At 37.6% G+C, this 8,481-nt stretch overlaps 1 non-coding gene across 1 annotated transcript; it reads right to left on the bottom strand.

Moving 5' to 3' along the window:
• Nucleotides 1-6,971: 6,971 nt before the first annotated feature.
• Nucleotides 6,972-7,075, bottom strand: LOC130984691 (small nucleolar RNA R71). Its single transcript, XR_009088607.1, has one exon. It is a non-coding gene; the product is annotated as a small nucleolar RNA R71 (small nucleolar RNA).
• Between the last annotated feature and the right edge of the window lie 1,406 nt (nt 7,076-8,481).

Genomic DNA, 8,481 nt, shown 5'->3' on the forward strand with positions numbered 1-8,481 from the left:
CCTTTTCAGGACAAGTGCTAGGTGTTTAAGACAGGAGCTGAATGAGTCTCCATATACTGAAAAGTCATCCATGAAGACTTCCAGAAATTTCTCTACCATATCTGAGAAGATAGAGAGCATGCACCTCTGAAAGGTTGCAGGTGCATTGCACAGACCAAAAGGCATCCTCCTGTAGGCAAACACGCCAGAAAGGCAAGTGAATGCTGTTTTCTCTTGGTCCTGAGGATCTACTGCAATTTGGTTGTAACCTGAATAGCCATCCAAAAAGCAGTAATAATCATGACCAGCTAGTCTTTCTAGCATTTGGTCTATGAATGGTAAAGGAAAATGATCCTTTCTGGTGGCTGTATTGAGCCTTCTGTAGTCAATACACATACGCCACCCTGTGACTGTTCTTGTAGGAACCAGTTCATTTTTTTCATTATGAACTACTGTCATGCCTCCCTTTTTGGGGACAACTTGGACAGGGCTCACCCAGGGGCTATCAGAAATAGGATAAATAATCCCAGCCACTAGTAATTTAGTGACCTCTTTTTGCACTACCTCCTTCATGGCTGGATTTAGCCTCCTTTGTGGTTGGACCACTGGTTTGGCATTATCCTCCAATAGGATCTTGTGCATGCATCTAGCTGGGCTAATGCCCTTAAGATCACTTATGGACCACCCAAGAGCTGTCTTGTGTGTCCTTAGCACTTGAATCAGTGCTTCCTCTTCCTGTGGATTTAAAGCAGAGCTTATAATCACTGGAAAAGTTTTACCCCCTCCCAGAAATGCATATTTCAGGGATGGTGGTAGTGGTTTGAGTTCAGGTTTGGGAGGCTTATCCTCCTCCTGAGGAATTTTTGAAAATTCTTTTGCCTCCTCTGGTTCTTCTTGATCAGGTTGAGCATCGTTGAAGATGTCCTCAAGCTCTGATTCTAGGCTTTCAGTCATATTGATCTCTTCTACCAGAGAGTCAATAATGTCAGCGCCCATGTAGTCATTTGGTGTGTCTGGATGCTGCATAGCTTTGACAGCATTCAACTTGAACTCATCCTCATTGACTCTCAGGGTTACTTCCCCTTTTTGTACATCAATGAGAGTTCGTCCAGTTGCTAGGAAAGGTCTTCCTAGAATGAGAGTTGCACTCTTGTGCTCCTCCATTTCCAGCACCACAAAGTCAGTTGGAAAGGCGAATGGCCCAACCTTGACAATCATATCCTCTATTATGCCTGATGGGTGTTTAATGGAGCCATCAGCAAGTTGGAGGCATATCCGGGTTGGTTTGACTTCTCCAGTCAACCCAAGCTTTCTGATAGTGGATGCAGGTATTAGATTGATGCTTGCTCCAAGATCACATAGGGCTGTTTTGGTGCAAGCACCTTCTAATGTGCATGGTATCATAAAGCTTCCTGGATCTTGAAGCTTTTCTGGTAAGCTTTTCAGAATGACTGCACTGCATTCCTCAGTGAGAAACACTTTTTCAGTTTCTCTCCAATCCTTCTTATGACTTAAGATTTCTTTCATGAACTTAGCATAAGAAGGTATTTGCTCAAGTGCCTCTGCAAACGGGATCTTTATTTCAAGAGTCCTTAGATAGTCTGCAAAGCGGGCAAATTGCTTATCCTGCTCCGCTTGGCGGAGTTTCTGAGGATAAGGCATCTTGGCTTTATAGTCTTCAACCTTAGATGCTGCAGGTTTATTCTTTACAGAAGTGGTTGAAGAAGCCTTGTTAGAGGGATTACTGTCAGCACTCTCAGGAATTTTGAACGCCAACTTTTCCCCCTTTTCTGGCGTTTGAACGCCAGAACTGGGCAGGGAATGGGCGTTTAACGCCAGCTTTCCCTCCCTTTCTGGCGTTTGAACGCCAATAACATTCCTCTCTAGGCTCTTACTGTCCTTAGAGGGATTTTGAACAGTGGTTTGGTTATCCTCTGTCAATTGTTCCTTGTTTGGCTTTTTGCTCTTTTGAGCAGTGTTATTCAGTGTCTTCCCACTCCTCAGTTGAACTGCTTGACATTCCTCTGTTATCTGTTTAGATATTTGCTGTTTTGCTTGATTCAACTGCAGTTCTATGTTCTTGTTAGCAACTTTAGTATCATGGAGCATTTCTTTAAATTCTGCTAACTGTTCTGTCATCAGGAGCAATTGTTGATTAAGCTCAATCATCTGTTCTTGAGGATTAGGATCAGTGACTACTGTCATGACTTCCTCTTTTGGAGAGAACTCATTGCTAGAGTACAAATATTGGTTTCTAGCAACAGTGTCTATAAGCTCTTGAGCCTCTTCAATTGTCTTCCTCATATGTATAGATCCACCAGCTGAGTGGTCTAAAGACATCTGAGCTTTTTCTGTAAGCCCATAGTAGAAGATGTCTAATTGTACCCACTCTAAAAACATTTCAGAGGGGCACTTTCTTAGCATACCTCTATACCTCTCCCAGGCATTATAAAGGGATTCATTATCCTCTTGTTTAAAGCCTTGGATGTCCAGCCTTAGCTGTGTCATCCTCTTTGGAGGGTAAAAATGATTCAGGAACTTGTTTGATAACTGTTTCCATGTCTTTATGCTTGTTGTAGGTTCGTTATTCAACCACCTTTTAGCTTGATCTTTTACAGCAAATGGAAACAGTATTAGTCTGTAGACATCCTGATCCACCTCTTTATCATGTAATGTGTTAGCAATTTGTAAGAACTGTGACAGAAACTCAGTAGGTTCTTCCTGTGGAAGACCGGAATACTGGCAATTTTGCTGCACTATGATAATGAGTTGAGGGTTTAGCTCAAAGCTGCTTGCTTTGATGGGAGGTGTACAGATGCTACTCCCATATGCAGCTGTAATGGGGTTGGCATATGACCCCAGAGTCCTTCTGGACTGATCGATCCCACTTAGGTCCATAATGGATAAAGGAAAATGATATGGATTGCAAATAGATAAATTTTGTTTTTTTTTTTTTTGAATTAACCGAAAAAAATAAAATAAAATAAAACAAAAGGAAAATAGAATAAAAATTCGAAAATTAAAAGAAAATAAGATCAAAGCAAATTGAAAATTGAATCAATTAGTTAATTAAAAAGATTTTGAGATTAGCAATTAGAAAGATATGATTGAAAAATTTTTATGAAAAAGATTTGATTTTTGAAGTGAAGAAAGAGAAAAACAACAAAATGACACCAAACTTAAAATTTTTAGAAAATCAAACACAATTTTTCGAAAATTTTAAAGGAAAAACACAAAGAGGACACCAAACTTAGAATTTTTACGGATCAAAAAGGGACTAAAGACATGCAAATTCGAAAATTAAAAGAAAAGCAAAAGCATGCAATTGACACCAAACTTAAAATATGAAACTAGACTCAACTAAAAGACTCTAAACCAATAAAAACAAAACAGTGCTAATCTAAGCAACAAGATAAGCCGTCAGTTGTCCAAACTCGAACAATCCCCGGCAACGGCGCCAAAAACTTGGTGCACGAAATTGCAATCACACTTTTGCAATCCCGCATAACTAACCAGCAAGTGCACTGGGTCGTCCAAGTAATACCTTGCGTGAGCAAGGGTCGATCCCACGGAATTGTCGGCTTGAAGCAAGCTATGGTTATCTTGTAAATCTTAGTCAGGATATCAGAAATTATCAGGATTGATTGTGAAAAGCAAAAGAACATGAAATAAGTACTTGTTATGCAGTAATGGAGAATAGGTTGAGGTTTTGGAGATGCTCCATCTTCTGAATCTCTGGTTTCCTACTGTCTTCTTCATCAAACACGCAAGGCTCCTTCCATGGCAAGCTGTATGTAGGGTTTCACCGTTGTCAGTGGCTACCTCCCATCCTCTCAGTGGAAATGTTCAACGCACCCTGTCACGGCACGGCTATCCGTCTGTCGGTTCTCAATCAGGCCGGAATAGAATCCAGTGATTCTTTTGCGTCTGTCACTAACGCCCCGCCTTCAGGAGTTTGAAGCTCGTCACAGTCATTCAATCATTGAATCCTACTTAGAATACCACAGACAAGGTTTAGACCTTCCGGATTCTCTTGAATGCCGCCATCAATTCTAGCTTATACCACGAAGATTCCGGTTAAAGAATCCAAGAGATATCTACTCAATCTAAGGTAGAACGTAGGTGGTTGTCAGGCACGCGTTCATTGTTGAGAATATGATGAGTGTCACGGATCATCACATTCATCCGAGTTAAGAACAAGTGATATCTTAGAACGGAAGCAAGCATGATTGAATAAGAAACAGTAGTGATTGCATTAATCCATCAAGACACAGCAGAGCTCCTCACCCCCAACCATGGGGTTTAGAGACTCATGCTGTGGAAGATACACAAAGAAACGTGTAAAGTGTCATGAGGTCCAGATACAATGTCAAAAGATCCTATTAATAGTAAACTAGTAACCTAGGGTGTACAGAAATGAGTAAATGACGTAAAAATCCACTTCTGGGTCCACTTAGTGTGTGCTTGGGCTGAGCAATGAAGCATTTTCGTGTAGAGACCTTTTCTGGAGTTAAACGCCAGCTTTTATGCCAGTTTGGGCGTTTAAATCCAAGTTTTATGCCAGTTCCAGCGTTAAACGCTGGAAATTCTGAGGTTGATTTGCCACGCCGGTTTGGGCCATCAAATCTCGGGCAAAGTATGGACTATTATACATTTCTGGAAAGCCCAGGATGTCTACTTTCCAATGCCGTTGAGAGCGCGCCAATTGGGCTTCTGCAACTCCAGAAAATCCACTTCGAGTGCAGGGAGGTCAGAATCCAACAGCATCTGCAGTCCTTTTCAGTCTCTGAATCAGATTTTTGCTCAGGACCCTCAATTTCAGCCAGAAAATACCTGAAATCACAGAAAAACACACAAACTCATAGTAAAGTCCAGAAAAGTGAATTTTAACTAAAAACTAATAAAAATATACTAAAAACTATCTAATTCATATTATAAACATACTAAAAACAAATGCCAAAAAGCGTATAAATTATCCGCTCATCATTGCTCAGATTAGGTAATTTTCTTTTCAAAAACTTTTCAAAAAAATCTTTTTCGAAATTTTTCTTTTCTTTTTCGTTTTTTCCAACTTTGTTTTCGAAAAAAAATTAATAAAAATCCAAAAAAATTTATAAAAGCATAAAAAAATCAAAAAAATATTTTGTGTTTCTTGTTTGAGTTTTGAGTCAATTTTTAAGTTTGGTGTCAATTGCATGCTTTAAAAATTTTTTCTTGCATTTTTCGAAAATTCATATATTCATGGTGTTCTTCATGATCTTCAAGTTGTTGTTGACAAGTCTTCTTGTTTGATCTTGATGTTTTCTTATTTTGTGTTGTTTGTTGTTTTTCATATGCATTTTTTGTTTGTTAGAGTCCATGCATTAAAGATTTCTAAGTTTAGTGTCTTGCATGTTTTCTTTGCATCAAAAATTTTTCAAAAATATGTTCTTGATGTTCATCATGATCTTCAAAGTATTCTTGGTGTTCATCTTGACATTCATAGTGTTCATCATGATCCAAAATTTTCATGTTTTGGGTCATATTTGTGTTTTTCTCTCTCATAATTAAAATATTCAAAAATCAAAAAAATATCTTTTCCTTATTTTTCTCATGATTTTCGAAAATTTGAGTTGACTTAGTCAAAAATTTTTAAAATTAGTTATTTCTTACAAGTCAAGTCAAATTTTCAAAAATTTAAAAATCTTATCTTTTCAAAATCTTTTTCAAAAATCATATCTTTTCAATTTTATCTTTGTTTTTTGAAAATTTCAAAAATTCTTTTTCAAATTATTTTCAAAATCTTTTTCTTATCTTTATATCAAATTTTTGAAAACTCACTAATAATTAATGTGATTGATTCAAAAATTTGAAGTTTGTTACTTTCTTGTTAAGAAAGGTTCAATCTTTAAGTTCTAGAATCTTATCTTGTAGTTTCTTGTTAGTGAAGTAAGTAATTTTAAATTTAAAAAATTAAATCTTTTTATTTTTTATTATATCTCTTTCAAAATTTTATCTTTTTCAAAATTTGATTTCAAAATATCTTATCTAACTTCTTATCTTCTAATCTTTTCAAATTTGATTTTAATATCTTTTTTAACTAACTATTTGACTTTTTGTTTGTTTCTTATCTTTTTCAAAACCACCTAACTACTTTTCCCTCTCTAATTTTTGAAAATATCTCATCTCTTTTTCAAAAATTCTTTTTGTTTTAAATTTTAGTTTTAATCTTATCTTATCTCTAATTTTCGAAAATTACTAACCCCTTTTTTAAAATTATTTTCGAATTTTCTATCTCTTCTCTCTTATTCTATTTAATTATTTATTTACTAACACTTCTCTTCACCTCTTTTCATCTAAATATCCGAACCCACTCTTCTTCACTCTTCTTCCCTTTCTTTTTCTACTAACATAAAGGAATCTCTATACTGTGACATAGAGGATTCCTCTTCTTTTCTTGTTTTCTTCTCTTTCATATGAGCAGGAACAAGGACAAAAGCACTCTTGTTGAAGCTGATCTTGAACCTGAAAGGACTTTGAAGAGAAAACTAAGAGAAGCTAAATTACAACAATCTAGAAGTAACCTTTCAGAAATTTTCGAACAAGAGAAGGAGATGGCAGCCGAACCCAATAATGATAATGCAAAAAGGATGCTTGGTGACTTTACCAAACCCACGTCCAAATTTGATGGAAGAAGCATCTCCATTCCTGCCATTGGAGCAAACAATTTTGAGCTGAAACCTCAGCTAGTTACCTTAATGCAACAGAACTGCATGTTTTATAGACTTCCATCTGAAGATCCTTACCAGTTTTTAACTGAGTTCTTGCAGATTTATGAGACTGTAAAGACGAATGGAGTTGATCCTAAAGTCTACAGACTCATGCTTTTCCCTTTTGCTGTAAGAGACAGAGCTAGAATATGGTTGGATTCACAACCTAAGGATAGCCTGGACTCCTAGGATAAGCTGGTCACGGCTTTCTTGGATAAATTCTTTCCTCCCCAAAAGCTGAGCAAGCTTAGAGTGGATGTTCAGACCTTTAAACAAAAAGATGGTGAATCCTTCTATGAAGCTTGGGAAAGATACAAGCAGTTGACTAAAAGGTGTCCATCTGACATGTTTTCAGAATGGACCATATTAGATATATTCTATTATGGTCTATCTGAGTTTTCGAAAATGTCATTGGACCATTCTACAGGTGGATATATTCACCTAAAGAAAACGCCTGAAGAGGCTCAAGAACTCATTGATATGGTTGCAAATAACCAATTCATGTACACTTCTGAGAGGAATTCCGTGAATAATGGGACGCCTCAGAGGAAGGGAGTTCTTGAAATTGATGCTCTGAATGCCATATTGGCTTAGAACAAAGTGTTAACTCAGCAAGTCAACATGATCTCTCAAAGTCTGAATGGATGGCAAAATGCATCCAATAGTACTAAAGAGGCAGCTTTTGAAGAAGCTTATGATCCTGAGAACCCTGCAATAGTAGAGGTAAATTACATGGGTGAACCTTATGGAAACACCTATAATTTATCATGGAGAAATCATCCAAATTTCTCATGGAAGGATCAACAAAAGCCTCAACAACGCTTTAACAATGGTGGACGCAATAGGCTGAGCAATAGCAAGCCTTTTCCATCATCTTCTCAGCAACAGACAGAGAATTCTGAACAAAACACTTCTAATTTAGCAAATTTAGTCTCTGATCTGTCAAAAGCCACTTTAAGTTTCATGAGTGAAACCAGATCCTCCATCAGAAATCTGGAGGCACAAGTGGGCCAGCTGAGTAAGAAAGTCATTGAAACTCCTCCCAGTATTCCCCCAAGCAATACAGAAGAGAATTAAAAAGGAGAGTGCAAGGCCATTGATGTAATCAATATGGCCGAATGCACAAGGGAGGAAGAGGACAAAAATCCTAGTGAGGAAGACCTCCTGGGACGTCTCTCAAGCAAGAGGGAGTTTCCTAGTAAGGATCCAAAGGAATCTGAGGCTCATATAGAGACCATAGAGATTCCATTAAATCTCCTTTTGCCATTCATGAGCTCTGAAGACTATTCTTCTTCTGAAGAGAATGAAGAAGTGACTGGAGAGCAAGTTGCTCAATATTTAGGAGCTATCATGAAGCTGAATGCCAAGCTGTTTGGTAATGAGACTTGGGAAAGTGAACCTCCCTTGCTCATTAATGAACTAGATACCTGGATTCAGCAAATTTTACCTCAAAAGAGACAAGATCCGAGCAAGTTCTTAATACCTTGTACCATAGGCACCATGACCTTTGAAAAAGCTCTATGTGATCTGGGGTCAGGGATAAATCTTATGCCACTCTCTGTAATGGAGAAGCTGGGGATCATTGAGGTACAACCTGCCTCGTTCTCATTACAATTGGCAGACAAGTCATTGAGACAAGCTTATGGAATAGTAGAGGACGTATTAGTATAGGTTGAAGGCCTTTACATCCCTGCTGATTTCATAATCATAGACACTGGGAAGGAAGAGGATGAGTGTATCATCTTGGGAAGAC

Source organism: Arachis stenosperma, chromosome 5 (assembly GCF_014773155.1).
Source record: "Arachis stenosperma cultivar V10309 chromosome 5, arast.V10309.gnm1.PFL2, whole genome shotgun sequence".
NCBI classification, from domain to species: Eukaryota; Viridiplantae; Streptophyta; class Magnoliopsida; order Fabales; family Fabaceae; genus Arachis; species Arachis stenosperma.